This window comes from Pseudophryne corroboree, chromosome 1 (assembly GCF_028390025.1).
Source record: "Pseudophryne corroboree isolate aPseCor3 chromosome 1, aPseCor3.hap2, whole genome shotgun sequence".
In the NCBI taxonomy this organism is placed as follows: Eukaryota; Metazoa; Chordata; class Amphibia; order Anura; family Myobatrachidae; genus Pseudophryne; species Pseudophryne corroboree.
Genome location: NC_086444.1, coordinates 52,291,694 through 52,307,323, shown reverse-complemented (window position 1 = coordinate 52,307,323; position 15,630 = coordinate 52,291,694). Strand labels below are relative to the sequence as shown.

General features: G+C 48.1%; 1 protein-coding gene across 1 annotated transcript in view; it reads right to left on the bottom strand.

Moving 5' to 3' along the window:
- LOC135055485 (phospholipid-transporting ATPase IC-like) overlaps positions 1 to 1,078 on the bottom strand; it is a 119,526-nt gene extending 118,448 nt beyond the window's left edge. Inside the window, exon 1 of the mRNA XM_063959615.1 lies at positions 637 to 1,078. The gene's annotated coding sequence lies outside the window, so the exon portion shown is untranslated. The remainder of the gene's footprint in view (positions 1 to 636) is intronic.
- Positions 1,079 to 15,630: the final 14,552 nt, after the last annotated feature.

Sequence of the window (15,630 nt, the reverse complement as noted above, 5' to 3'; positions counted from 1 at the left end):
GACCGTATTATGCGCCCACATTACATAGGAAGCCCTGACCCGGACAGTGTGCCCACATTACTCGGGAAGCCCTGACCCGTACAGTGTGCCCACGTTACACGGGAAGCCCTGACCCGTACAATGGGGCCACGTTACACAGGAAGACCGTATTATGCGCCCACGTTACATGGGAAGCCCTGACCCGGACAGTGTGCCCACGTTACTCGAGATGCCCTGACCCGTACAGTGTGCCCACGTTACACGGGAAGCCCTGACCCGTACAGTGCGCCCACGTTACACGGGAAGCCCTGACCCGTACTATGGGGCCACGTTACACAGGAAGCCCTGACCCGGACAGTGTGTCCATGTTATACGGGAAGCCCTGACCCGGACAGTGTGTCCATGTTATACGGGAAGCCCTGACCCGGACAGTGTGTCCATGTTATACGGGAAGCCCTGACCCGGACAGTGTGTCCATGTTATACGGGAAGCCCTGACCCGGACAGTGTGTCCATGTTATACGGGAAGCCCTGTATCCACCTTGGTGTAGGCATTTGTAGTTCTCCCCCCCCCCCCCCCCCAACTGATAACAAAGAGCTATATACACAGAGGCAACAACCTCAGCCCCCAATAACCACCTCCACCTGGGGAACTCACCTGGGGGTCGCTGCGGGGTCCGAGTGCCCCCCTTCTCTATCCTGGAGATGCCTCTTTCCCCTGGCTGCAGTTTTGGGAGCGCCTGTTGCTCCAGTCCTAAATCCCAGAGCGGCTGTGTGCACCCGGGGAGCTCAGTCCATCCCGGGGAATGGCTTCCTGCTCGTCGGCTCGCACTCCTGACAAACTAGTTTGTCAACTTTTAGCAGCAGCTGCTGCTGCTGCTGCTGCTGCTGCTCACCCCTCAGAGCGGGACAGAGGGTCAGCCCGGGACTGCGGCGGCTCACCTGTGCGGGAGGGGGGCCTGGGGGTCTCTGGGAGGGCCGCGCCCGGGGTCAGGTGACTACAGGTAAATGGAAGGGCCTGGGGGGTCCTTGCCGGGCGATTATTATCCCTCCTCCTCCATCAGTGACCGCAGTCCTCCCTCCTTCCCCCTCCTCCTCCTGGCTGCTATTTAAATGTCATCAGGTTACAAAATTACTCAGTCAAATAAAATAAAGACAAATAAGGACTGTAAGCAAATCCTCCCTCCAGTGTATGTGGTGCACTTAGCACCTCCAGCCCAGGTATCACCTGCACAGGAGCATCTCAGGCGGGTGTCCAAAGGGGCCACGCCTAATCCTTACCTGCTGCAGTAGTGACACCTTGCTGGGCTGCTCCTCAGGAGTCACCTGCAGCATCCCAAAAATAAGATATACAGGTTGTCTTACTGGAGACAGGTACACAGATGCACCTGCCTGCGCGTGTACTGCTGTCACACTTTCATAGGGCTTGGGACATTTTGGGCCTGGCTGGTTCTGAGTCGTACACAACCAAATGCAGTGGATTATTGGTAAACTGGAGCCTGGGCCGCAGCTTGGTGGAGTCTTCTGCCAGGACTCTGAGTTGGTGAACTGGGTAGGGGTGGTCAACTGAGGGGCTACCTTGTGGATGCACGCAAGAGAACCGTTTCGTGGCGGTGTTGCGGCCCTTTAGCCAGAGTTCCGAGCTGTTATGACGTGTGCATATGTGGTGTGAAAGGTGTTTCGGGCAGATGTTTTGCACCCAGCATGGGGTAGAGATGTAAAGTCCAATACTGATCATTCGGTTACAGCGGCTGAAAGAAAAACAGTATCGGTGCAGCGATCAGTGGCAAATCTCCCACTAGGCACATGAGGCAGGTGCCTAGGGGCAGAACTTGTTTGGGGGCAGTATTTGGATGCTTGTATTGGTACTGTCAGCCCCGAAATGTACCAGCAACCGCTAAATATTTCCACTGTACTGTACCATATGCCATCTTGAATGGTGTGTAAATGGGTAGGACATGCACATACGTTAAATATAAAAATAAAATGTCATAGTGGCTTTTTTATTACTCTATTAAGTTGGCTATCGTCGAACGAGAGCTTATAATCAGTAAATGAAAATAATGAAATAAGGCGGGGTGGATGGGCGGGCCAGTGGCGTAACTGTTGTGCCTAGGCGCGCCATTACCCCTAAATCCGCCCCTGGCCGCTATACGCATAAAACTGTGGATAGCTGCATTAGCATGGGGTACTAAATTGGCTTTTGTCGATGCCCCAAACGGTTCCGGTATGAAAGATAGATAGTGTCTAGTTAGACAGTCAATAGATGGACACCATATGTTAGACAGACATTAGGTCGACAGGGTCAAAAGGTCGACAGGGTCAAAAGGTCAACACGGAAAAGGTCGACAGGTCAAAAGGTCGACATGAAAAAAGGTAGACACCATGTTTTTTGCATTTTTGTGGTTTGTGTGGATAGTTTTGTCATCTGGGACCCCCAATTGTAGAAAGGCATACCCTCGCGGGGCTCGCTGCGTTTGCCACACTTCGGGCACGGTGGCTCGCTGCGCTTGCCACAAGGTTTATGACCAGCTCTATGCCGACATGGATAGAGAAGGTATGAAATAGTCCAAAAACATGTTACATAAAAAAAAACATTTGTCTATCTTTTTTATGTCAACCATTTTCATGTCGACCTTTTGACCATGTCGACCTTTTGACCTGTCAACCTTTTGTACTGTCTACCTTTTTCATGTCGACCTTTTGACCCTGTCGACCTTTTGACCCTGTCGACCTAATGTCTGTCTAACATAGGGTGTCTATCTATTGACTGTCTAACTAGACACTGTCTATCAAACGGATACTGCCCCAAACATGTGGACATTTTGTATGTGACTCGGAATCAGGCCTTACGTATGCATATAAGTAAAAGCTATTTCTCTCTAGTATCAGGCAATTCTGCCAAGTAGAGACAGCAGAGTAGATTTTGTGACAGATAGGGATTTTTATTCAACAGTGTTATTTTAAAAATACACTTAATAATTTTGCTCATGAACATACTGCACCCCTAGAAAGATGTCTCTTCAATGTATAATTCCTTTCTTTCATTGGGGGTCATACCGAGTTGATCGCTCGCTAGCAGTTTTTAGCAGCCGGGCAAACGCATTGTCGCCGCCCACCGGGGAGTGTATTTTCGCTTTGCAGGAGTGCGGACGCCTGTGCAGCAGAGCGCCTGCAAAATCGTTTTGTGCAAAACAAGACCAGCCCTGTAGTTACTCTTCGTGTGCGTTGATTCTAACGACGGAGGGACGTCTTTTGATGTCACACACCCGCCCAGCGAACGCCCAGCCACGCCTGCATTTTTCTGCCACCTTGCGTTTTTCTAAGCACTCCCTGAAAACGGTCAGTTGACACCTAGAAACGCCCTCTTTCTGTCAATCTCCTTGCAGCCGGCTGTGCTATTGGAATCGTCGCTAGAACCACTGCAACACCACAATGGACTTTGTACCCATATGACGCGCGTGCGCATTACGGAGCATATGCATGCGCAGATTAGCCATTTTTTCCACTGAACGCTACGCAGCGAACAACGGCAGCTAGCGATCAACTCAGAATGACCCCCATTACCCATACTGTATGTGTCATATTCTGTACTTCACGGAAACTTATAGGAGCTAGAAAGTGTTCTTTTCCCCAAACCTATTTCTTTTCATGTATTTAGTTATTTTTCTTTCCTTAAATGTATTTTTACTAACTTGTTCCCAGAGGATAAGAATAGAGCTTCGGGGACACTACACATATATGAGGTTTATTTTCACAGCAACTGTTTGTTTGCATTGTAGCTGATACGCCAGCTCCCGTTAGGATTTAAACACACAGATAACATTCATATTTATTTACTCTAATCTGGATTTTCTTATATCCAGCAGCTGTCTCTCCTGTAGGGGGCACCGCGAGATTGTGACCGGCAAAAACAGGAGCAACTCTAATTATACTAAGTTAGGTATGATTTCATATGTGTAAATGAATGGGTCTGGGACTCAAGGTCGACACCAATTAGGTCGACACCCATTGGTCGACAGTGGGTAGGACGACACTACAAATAGGGCGACATCAACATAGTCAACATGAAAAAAAGGTCGACATGAGTTTTTGATGGGGGGTTTTGTGTCGTTTTCTCCGTCAAGTAACCGGGAACCCCAATAAGTGCACCGCGTCCCCTTGCTCCGCTACCGCTTCGCTCGGCACAGGTTACCATGCCCAGTCGTGGTCCACGTGGATCATAAAGTATGAAAAAAGTAAAAAAAAAAAATGTAAAAAGCTCATGTCGACCATTTTTTTCCACGTCGACCTTGTTGATGTCGACCTAATGGCTGCATCGACCTATTTGTAGTGTCGACCTATTCACTGTCGACCAGTGGGTGTCGACTTAATGGGTGTCGACCTAGAGTCCGGATACCAAATGAATTGTCATCATTATATTTATATATTTTTTAAAAATTGAAATAATTTTTTTATTTATTTAAATATTTCAGTAAAATGTTTCATGCAAATAATATAGAAGTATTACCACATTTGTCTACTATTGAAGAAAACGTGTCAGGGAGATAGTGAAAGTAGCACCTATAAGCGCGGACATGTACTGCTACATCTGAGAGGCGCGTTATATAAATTGAATCAATTACATCCAAACGTAAATGAGCCCCAAAGCAGTTAGTAAGATCTATTTGTTAATGATAACACACTGATACATTTCAGGGCTTGCTTGTGTATTGTGTTTTACAATTGATTCCATATAAGTGGCTACAGGGGGATGCTGTTGTGATCCCGGTGTTCAGGATGCCGATGCCGGAAACCCAACAGCTGGTGAAATGTCGGCAATTGCAATCCCGACCGCAGCCCCGTATACCCACTCGGGTGGTGGGTGCTATTAGGTAGATTACTCGGCTCTTCAGGGAGTCAGGGAGATTGCTACTACTTCAGGGAGTCTCCCCAAGAACCAGGGAAAGTTGACAAATATGAGTATTATTTTATTATTAACAGTTTCTTATACAGCGCAGCAAATTACGTTGCGCTTTACATGCATAAGGAGTGATTTAGAGTTGCATGTAGGTTTGCAACTGTATTCCCAGGCAATTTGCAAACAAGTTACTGTATCCACTTTCATTTAAAATTGCATTATGCTTAGGTGCATCTCAACTCTAAATACTGACAAAACAATGTGCAAGTATGTTCCTGTGTGCTAAGCAAAAATGTACACTGCGGCCCACCGGGTGGGGGGCACTCTGTATGTAAAGGAGACATCTATTACAAGCAGACGGTTCCTGCTGCAGTAATGATCTATATGCTTCATAGGATACAGCATTGGGTCAATGCGATACCATCAGGCGGCATCTAAAAGGGGTCACGCAAGGCGCCCATCGCAGTACCTTGTAAGAAGCCAGGAAAGCTCTGCTCAGTGACGCAGATCCTTACCTCTTCTCTCTCCCTAAACAGCGGCGGCACGCCTACGACAAATGGAGGCCGCCCCCAAATAGCATCAGACTGTCAATAACCGACGGTGTGATGCCGGATTGCTTCCGCCGTCGCAGGATTAATTTGTGCATGCACAGAATGGGTCCTGCACATGCTCAAAGAACCGATAATTTGCGGCATGCGAAGCAATTACAACCGGACCTAGATGAGGTCCCTATTCACTTGCTGCTCTGCTATGCAGAGAGACAGCGACAGTGCTCACCCTACGTAATTGCTAACAGATGGAGACCCCTTAAAGGTGCATATACTCCTGCACAAGCCGTATTAATTGTGGTGCGGGATCAGTACGAAATCCCGCCGGACGGGATCCCGGCGGTCGGAATCCCGACACCGGAATCCCGACAGCGGGGCAAGCGCAACGCAGCCCCCTACAGGCACGGTGCCTCGCTACGCTCGGCACACTAATTTCTTCTCCCTCTATGGGTGTCGTGGACTCCCACAGAGGGAGAATATGTTGGGATTGTGCCTGTCGGGATTCCGGTGTCGGAATATGTCGGGATTGTGCCGGCAGGATCTTGACCGCATCCCTGTGGTGCACATAGACGTTGATAATAAGGTTAAAGTCATTTTATTGGGTGCAGTATGTGTTGCCGGCGGTCGGGCTCCTGGCGACCAGCATACCGGCGCTGGAATCCCGACCGCCGGCATACCGACAGCTGGGGGAGTGCAAATGAGCCCCTTGCGGGCTCAATGCACTCGCCACGCTGCAGGCAATGTGGCACTCTACGTGCGCTACGCCATCTATTCTGCCTTCAGGGGGGTCGTGGACCCCCAAGAGGGAGAAAAGTTGTCGGTATGCCGGCGGTCGGGATTCCGGCACCGGTATGGTGGTCATCGGGAGCCCGGCCGCCGGCAACCTGAAGACCACCCATTTTATTGGTTAGCATAAGTTAACACAATTGATTTCCATTTCAAGACAATGTTTATGCTTTACCCTGGAGGGGCGGAAGTCAAACCGGAGGAGGATAATAAAGTAGTGATCTTTAAGAAGCGCTGCTCAAATATAAAATTACAGCAATTTTATTAACCAGTTTCAATTTTGACACATATCTATACTGTAAAAAAACACATCTAAAAATTATAGACTAAAACATGCTAATAATTAATATCTTGGTTTGATGTATCGAATTTACAACTCGTGCACATGTTAAGCCTCTGATTATTCAGGAGACAAAATTATTAATATCACATTTCTACGGAAGGACGCTGCAGACACGATATCATGTCCTTCAATCCAGCAGTTATTGATTGGTTAGTAACATTACGTTACAACTGAAGCAGGTTAGTGGTATAAAGCCACATCCGTTTAAAGGTGATATAATATCCGTCAATCAAGCAGTTATTGATTCGTTAGTAACAGTAACTTACATCTGAAGCGGATTAGTGGTATAAGGGCCTAATTCAGATCTGATCGCAGCAGCAAATTTGTTCTCTAATGGGCAAATCCATGTGCACTGCAGGTGGGGCAGATGTAACATGTGCAGAGAGAGTTAGATTTGGGTGGGTTATTTTTTTGTTTCTGTGCAGGGTAAATACTGGCTGCTTTGTTTTTACACTGCAATTTTGATTTCAGTTTGAAAACACCCCACCCAAATCTAAAGGGGGGTACACATGGGGCGATGTTCACTTAATTTCTAAGCAATCTGACTAGATTGCTTAGAAATTAAGAACACATCGTTCCGTGCGCAGGGGTGCCGACGACAGCTATGCGCAGCCCCGCGTGTCACTATTGCCAGCTCATGCTAAATCTAGTGAGATCGCTCATTGCACTGCTGGGTGAAATTAGCACCCCCCTCGCTCAGCACACATCACGATGTGTGCTGAGTGGGGGGAGAGATGTGTGCTGAGCGGTCTGTGGGAGTCATTCCGGCCCGATCGCACGTTTTTTGCAGCGGTGCGATCGGGTCTGAACTGCGCATGCGCCGCGACCGCAATGCGCAGGCGCGTCGCTCCCTGGTGATGGCCTGGAGTGACAGAACTAACGAAGAAAGCGATCGCCAGGGAGTGACAGAACTAACGAAGAAAGCGATCGCGACCGCAAGAAGATTGACAGGAAGGACCATTTTCAGGGAGCGTCCGTCCGAACGCAGGCGTGCCCGGCCGTTTCGATGGAGGCATCCTGAAGTCAGCTCCATCCTGTATGATCGCAGCGGGTGAGTAAATCCTGAGCTGTGCAGAAACTGCACAAACTTTTGTGTGTGCAGCTCTCTGCACAAGCGAGTGCAGTCCTGCAAAGCTATTACCCTCTCACCCTGTAGGCGGCGATCAGGTCGGAATGAGGGCCTATGATAGATCGATCAGCACACATCTCCGGGAGAAATCTCCCGTGTGTACCCCCCTTAACTTTCTCTGCACATGTTACATCTGCCCCACCTGCAGTGCACATGGGGCCTAATTCAGATCTGTTCGCTCGCTAGCTATTGTTTTGCAGTGCTGCAAACAGATAGACGCCGCCTATAGGGGAGTGTATTTTAGCTTTGCAAGTGTGCAATCACATGTGCAGCCGAGCGGTATAAAAACAGTTTGTGCAGTTTCTGAGTAACTCTGACCTTACTCATCCGCTGCAATCACTTCAGCCTATTGGAGCCCGGAATTGACGTCAGACACCCGCCCTGTAAACGCCTCGACATGCCTGCATTTTCCCAAACACTTCCAGAAAACGGTCAGTTGACACCCACAAACGCCCTCTTCCTGTCAATCTCCTTGCGATCGGCTGTGCGAACAGATTCTTCGCTAGAACCAGTGCACAGCAACGATCCACTTTGTGCCCGTGCGACGCGCCTGCGCATTGCGGTGCATACGCATGCGCAGTAGTTATCTGATCGCTGTGCAGCAAAAAACGCTAGCGAGTGAACAGATCTTAATTAGGCACATGGTTTTGCCCATTAGAGAACAAATTTGCTGCTGCGATCAGATCTGAATTAGGCCCTAAATCCGCAAACATTAAACGTCATAAGTTTACTCCTCGGTAAATACCTTATTAGGTCAGCCCAGTCGTAGTGCTTGAGGTGGATCCTTTCTACTATGGAGATGGCACTCCCACCTTTCTGCTGTCAGGGATTCCTCCTGCACTTCAGAATTGGGTGCCCCGTGTCCTCACAGGGAAGTAAAGATTCACACTCTCCGGCTGTTATGGCTGTTTTCTAATAAAAGCAGCAATTTAGGTCACCCAGGACCTCAGGTCAGAACAGTCCAAATTAGTGCAGCTGTCCAGGGGCAGTTAGTAATGCGCTTCCCCGCCTAAACACGAACGGCGGCTTCCTCAGATAAGGTATTGCTATTTCATTATGCGTGTGTTTATAGTGGGAAGGTTATTGAGTTGGGTATGGGTGACCGGTGTTTGGGATCCCGCCATTCACCATACCGACGCCAGGCTTTAGATTGCCGGCAACGGAGGGGGGGAGCGCAATGAAGCCCCTTGCGTGCTCACTGCGTTCATCACACAGCGGGCTCGTTGGCTCACTGCGCTCGCCACAGGTTTTATTTCCACTCTATGGGTGTCGTGGACACCCACGAGTGGGAATAGTCCCTGTCAGTCGGCATGCCAACTGTCGGACTGTTAATTAGTCGAGATCCCAGCTTTGGTATAGTGACCGGTAGTCTCCCGACCGCCAGTAACATAACTACATCCCAGTGCTGATTGGTTGCCATGGGAAACTTCTCCACTGGCTCACTTCTCCGCTCTTATCACTGCTAAGTAAATGTCCCCCATAGAGTGGGAATAGAACCTGTGGCGAGCCCCCCTGCTGGCCAGGTTCCCGTCAGCCGGTCACACAAACCCAACCCCTGCAAACTACTGTTTTACATGTTCCATATTCCATTTGTGTTGAACTGCCTGTCATACAGATATGTCCACATACATCTAGTCTCCTGGAACATGAAACAGCCTGTCTAGTTACCATGCCATGCGATAAAACTTGTGGAAACATTCCCAGAGAAGAAGGAAGATCCACTGGACCTGACGTCTCAGCAGTAAGGTACCATGGGGGTAATTCCAAGTTGATCGCAACAGGAAATTTTTTTAGCAGTTGGGCAAAACCATGTGCACTGCAGGAGGGGGGGGGGGGCAGATATAACATTTGCAGAGAGAGTTAGATTTTGGTGGGGTGTATTCAAACTGAAATCTAAATTGCAGTGTAAAAATAGAGCAGCCAGTATTTACCCTGCATAGAAATAATAACCCGACACTCGGCATACTGACACTTTATCTCCCTCTTGGGGGTCCACGACCCCCCTGGAAGGAGAATAAATAGCGCGGTGCACGCAGCGAGCCCGCAAGGGGCTCATTTGCGCTCGCCACACTGTCGGTATGCCGGTGGTCGGGATTCCGGTGCCGGTATGCTGGTCGTCGGGAGCCCGACCGCTGGCATACAATACTACACCCTGGCATAACTATGCCCCCTTGTCATGCATGGACATGAACGGTGTACCGACTGTAAAATAAAACATAAATGGGCAAAACCATGTGCACTGCAGGGGGGCAGATGTAACATGTGCAGAGAGAGTTAGATTTGGGTGGGGTATTTTCAAACTGAAATCTAAATTGCAGTGTTAAAATAAAGCAGCCAGTATTTACCCTGCATAGAAATAATAACCCACCCAAATCTGACTCTCTCTGCAAATGTTATATCTGTCCCCCCCCCCCCCCCGCTCCCTGCAGTGCACATGGTTTTGCCCAATTGCTTACAAACTTGCTGCTGCGATCAACTCAGAATTACCCCCTATAAACCTAACTTATCTGTGCCCACACCAACACCTGCGGTATCACATACTCGCACACACATACGAGTATATTGAATAAATATATTTTATTTGTTTACTTGTGACTGTTTCTTAGTTACTAATTCTGTATTTTTCAAGTGAAGGGAACATATACAGTATATATGTGTGCTGAAGGTGTTAATATTGCAGGGTCAGTGTTACAAAATATACATCTGTTGCTAATAGAATAAATGTAATTCATATTAGGTTAACGTATGCTGATCAGTCACCTGTGTATTAATTCCCAGGTGAGATGTATTTCTCTTAGTGCCAGTGCAGTCCTCATGAACCTGGTCTCTGAAAACACTTCAGTTCTGGTTGCAGCAATGTCTTCAATTCAGGGCAAATCACTCAATCACATAGCTGGGTTAGACATTAACATGTTTGTCCTCCGGGAAATGGCCTCTTACAGGACCAGTAATTTTGGCAGTAAATAAAAAACGTTGATATCATCAGGAGTCCGAAAGGCTGATGGGACGGAGGCAGGTGGTTTATTGTTGGATTGCTGCCGGTACTTTAGTTTATATGAGATGGGTAAAATAAACTGCGGACCAACAGGAAAACAATGAATTGGGGCGTGCAAACTGAAAACCCAGGGAGACTTTCACAGGAAGTGGACAATTTATCAAACCTTCTGAAGATTGGATAAGGGGCCAAGTGGAGGTTGCCTATAGCAACATACAGCTTCTACCTATCATTTTATAGAAAGTACTTGAGAAATGATAACTAGAAGCTGAATACTGTTACGGGCAACGTCTCCTCTCTATAGAAGGTTTGATACATCTCCTACCAGAAACACATATACATTTTGGTGGGGATGGTATCGGGATTCCGGCAGTCAGAATACCGACAGCAGGATACCGACACCTGGTAAGTAAGTATGCTACCCCTAATCTCCCTAACCCCCCCAACCTTTCCCGCAGCCTTACCCTAACCCCTGCAGCCTAACCCTTACCCTCCTGGGTGATGCCTAACTGTAACCTCCCCTCCCCGCAGCCTATACCTAACCCTCCCTTCCAACTGCCGGAATTCCGAATGTCGGGATCCTGACTTGAAACATTTTGGAGCACGTGACAAACTGAGATGTTACGTATTGCGGTGGTTGGAGCTGGGACAGTTGGTGCCCACTCAAAATTTTCTATTGAAATTTTGGGCAAATCTACCTACAGTATGTCTGCAGCACCTTTATTTATGACACTGGACCTTGCTCCTCTTTTGGGTTAGTCAGTTTGCTCTGCTCTTTTTTGAAAGCCTCTATTTGTACAGTTATAGCAGAAAGATCAACACGCAAGATGTAGGACACCCATAAAAAGCAATACTCACCTCTCTGGATCCTACTAATGTACTCTTAGGAGCAGAGCCGTCTTTTCCTTTGGGCTTAATGGGCAGTTGCTCAAGGACCCAAGGTTGCAAGGTCCGGCTACGAAACCCGCCAACGTCGGACATCACATCCGCCATCGATAGGGGCCCCTGCTCATTGCTTTGCCCAGGGGCCTACACGGCTGTAAAGATGGCCCTGCTTAGGGGTATATTTAGTAAAGGTTGATATTAACTGATTTCAGAGCGATTTAAAATTATCTTAATTGATGTTGGGCTTCCAGGGCTAAAAAACACATTTAGTAAATATATCCCTCATAGGGCATTGTTCAGGTTTGTTAGCAAACCAAAATTTAGATTTGGGTGGGGTGCGTTTAAACTGAAAACTAAATTGCAGTGTAAAAATGATACAGCCAGTATTTACCCTGCACAGAAACAATTAACCCACCCAAATCTAACTCTCTCTCTCTCTGCACGTGACATCTGCCCCACCTGCAGTGCCGCATGGTTTTGCCCATTATGCTGTTTTTGGTTTGCTAACACACCTGAATAACTCCCTAGGTCTGGATATGTATTTTCATTTTTAGAAATCCAGATATGGATTAATGTGTGTCTCCATTTCAGGCAAATGACCTCCCGAGTATAGAGCTTCAGAAGTTTTGTCAATCATAGTTGTGATCTAGTTGGAACCACATCTTCTACTACAACCAACAGTCCCGGCACAAGCTATTGGGGTCATTCTGACCCGATCGCACGCTGCAGTTTTTCGCAGCGTAGCGATCGGGTCAGAACTGCGCATGCACCGGCGCCGCAGTGCGCCGGCGCTTGGCCGCCCGTTGCTGCGCTACGATTGCCTCTGCCTGATTGACAGGCAGAGGCGGTCAATGGGCGGGAGGGGGCAAAATGGCGGCGTTTGGCCGCCATTTCGTGGACGCGTTCCGGCCAACGCAGGCGTGGCCGGACCGTGCGGGGAGTGGCCAGCAGCGGCTGCATGACGTCACATGCAGCCGATGCGGGCCGGGAAGCGACGAGTAGCTCCCAGCCAGCACGCTAAAGCTGCGCTGGTCGGGAGCTACTCTTGAAGTGCAAAGGCATCGCCGCTGTGCGATGCCTTTGCACTTCTGCTGGGGGGGGGGGGGGCGGCACTGACATTCGGGGCAGACTAGCCCTGTGCTGGGCGTACCCCCGCATGTCTGAGTGAATGATCGGAGCTGTGCTAAATTTAGCACAGCTACAATCAACTAGGAATGACCCCCATAGGGCCTAATTCATCATGACTTGTAGTTTAGGGAAAGTTCGCAAAACTACAATTCCTTCCACTGTTATGCGGGGGGCCGTCCAGCACAGGGCAAAGCCACCCCGCATGTGGTATCCGGACTCTAGGTCGACACACCTTATGTCGACACATCTGAAATAGGTCGATATGGGAAATGGTCGACATGAGTTTTCCAAAAAAATTTCAACCTTTTCATACTTTATGATCCATGTGGACTACAATTCGGAACGGTAACCTGTGCCGAGTGCAGTGCTGCATTTTTGCGAGGGGACACGGTGCACTAATTGGGGATCCCGGTCACATTACGGAGAAAGCTACACCCCAAAAATAAAAAAACTCATGTCGACCTTTTGTCCATGTCGACCTAAATCAGGTGTCGGCCTAACTCAGGTGTCGACCTAAGGTGTGTCGCCCTAAGTGATGTTGACCTCATAGGTGTCGACCTTGAGTCCAAGACCCCCGTATGCCGGGTCCTTTTTTCCCGCTAAAATGGGAGAGCTTCACTAAACAGCGAAGTGCTTGCATCTTTAGGGTAGCCCCTGGCTTTGCAGCTTAACTGCAAAAGCAGTCGCCGAGCCGGCACGTTTTGGGTTGCAGCGACTGCGGGTAACATCACACAGCCTACGTGGCCCACACAGCCCTGCAAACTATCCGGACATGCCTCCATTGTCCGGAACACGCCCCCCCCCCTTCCCAATGCCGCGTTGACGCCCAAAAAAGCAGCATTGCCACCCCCCGCCGGCACTTAGACTGTGATTGCAATCTAAGTCCTCACACATGCGCACAGCGGTGTGTCCACATGCGCAGAGGTGCGGAAATTGGCGTTTAGCGATTTCCGCTCTTCGGCGATCCAAGCTGAATCGGGCCCATAGTAGGAAAAGACATCACCCTGGAGAGGCTGTCTGTATGGGGTGCCAAGTTCCCCGTATATTCAGGAGGTTCCTGTCACCTGCATGTGTGTATGACTCGCACTGTGACACGGACATGTAGGAAAGACAGGTAACAATGCCGGGAGCTGTGACTGTGCAACTTGCCTGTGACGCGATGGCGTAATATTTGGAATGAGCTTTTTTGTGACCTCAGCGAGGGGAACTGTTTCATGGGAACCATTATCGGGAGAGAATAAAGTGTAGTATATCCTCACAGTGAAGCTTTACTTGAGGGCATTCCCAGATTATGTGATAGGACGATCCAATTCTGTCCCGGCATTTATCATTAGTTATCACTCTCTCAGCTCTTGTACATAAACATAACACAGCCCATGGGATCTTGGCAGGAAATCAATCTTCATAGAGTATTCAGTATTCACATTGTTTCCTTGGCGTGAATCTGTAACACGGAGGCCCCTGATTCTGAGTCGTTTGATGCAGTGTCCGTGTGTGCATCTGTCTGCTGGCATTGCAAATACTCCCTATCGTGGGGCCCGGTACAGTGATATCACTGGGGCCCCGCAAACCCCCCCCCCCCCCCCCCCCCCCCCATTTTTATAGCAGAGAGTGGATTAAAATAAAATTATTAATAAAAAAATTATATATATATATATATATATATATACTGTAAATATAATGTATGTATATATATATATATATATATATATATAGAGGAACGGCGTGCGGCACTCAGCCCAAAAGACCACAGCAAAGAGTCAAGTGTGCATAACAACGTTTCAATGCATCCGCATTGTCGTCAGGTTTATTAAAAATAACAGGACAAACATACCTTTTATCACTGTGCCACCCACGTGAAGAAGCAGCAGCGGCTTCCGGGAACGGGACCACGCACCCGACCGGCGGCCGTATCTGATGACATCATCAGAAACATTCAAAGTGCACACCCCCACCAGGTGATCAAGCTGCCATGGAAACGAAAAAACAAATGCTCAGTGTGCATAACGCAGAGCTACAGAAAGGCTGTTACAGCCGCATACATTTACATAATATCATGAAAGAAATGAATGCAGTTAATAAAATGTGAGCATATACAAGATGCAACCTGAAAGGAAACAGAATGATATTATAAAAAGCAAGCATAATTAATAGACTCGTTAAGACCTTTAGGAATAATGACATCTAAACGTATGATCCAGCGTGTCTCACATTGCAGTAGCTTGCGCCCCCGATCACCACCACGTTTGGAAGGTGGAATATGATCGATCATACGATATCTGAGACTATTTAAAGGATGTTTAAATTCAGAGAAGTGCCGTGCCACAGGCTGGTCACTTTTGCCAGTTTCAAGAGCATGACGTATGGCAGACCGATGCGCCGTCATGCGCTCTTTGAATTTACGCTCAGTTTTGCCCACATAGCTTAGACCACAGGGGCATAACAACTGGTAAACCACATAAGTGGAGTTACATGTAAGTAAGTGGTGTATTTTAATCTTGTTACCCGTGTGCGGATGACAGAATGAATTACCTGCAATCAAAAATTGGCAAGTTACACATGTACAACGAATGCAGCCAGTTTTTTTAGAAACAGAAATGGTTTTCATAAGTGGTGCCACATCTGTTTTAACCAGAAAATCGCGCAGATTGCGACCTCTTGAATAACAAGGCATGAGTCTATGTTGTTGTAACGGGAGTGATGAATCGGACTCAACAATTGGCCATAATTTTTTAGAGATGTGATTAATAGTGGGGGAAGCTGGATTAAATTTATTAACCCAAGGAATCCTGGGTCTATCAAGATCATTACGGGCACGATGTGAGTGCAAAAGTGTATTTCTATCAATCCTCAACACTCTCTCCTTGGTGGCTAATAATTCCTTACGGGAATAACCCCTACGTATGAATTTTTCTATCAACATATCAATCTGTGCCAT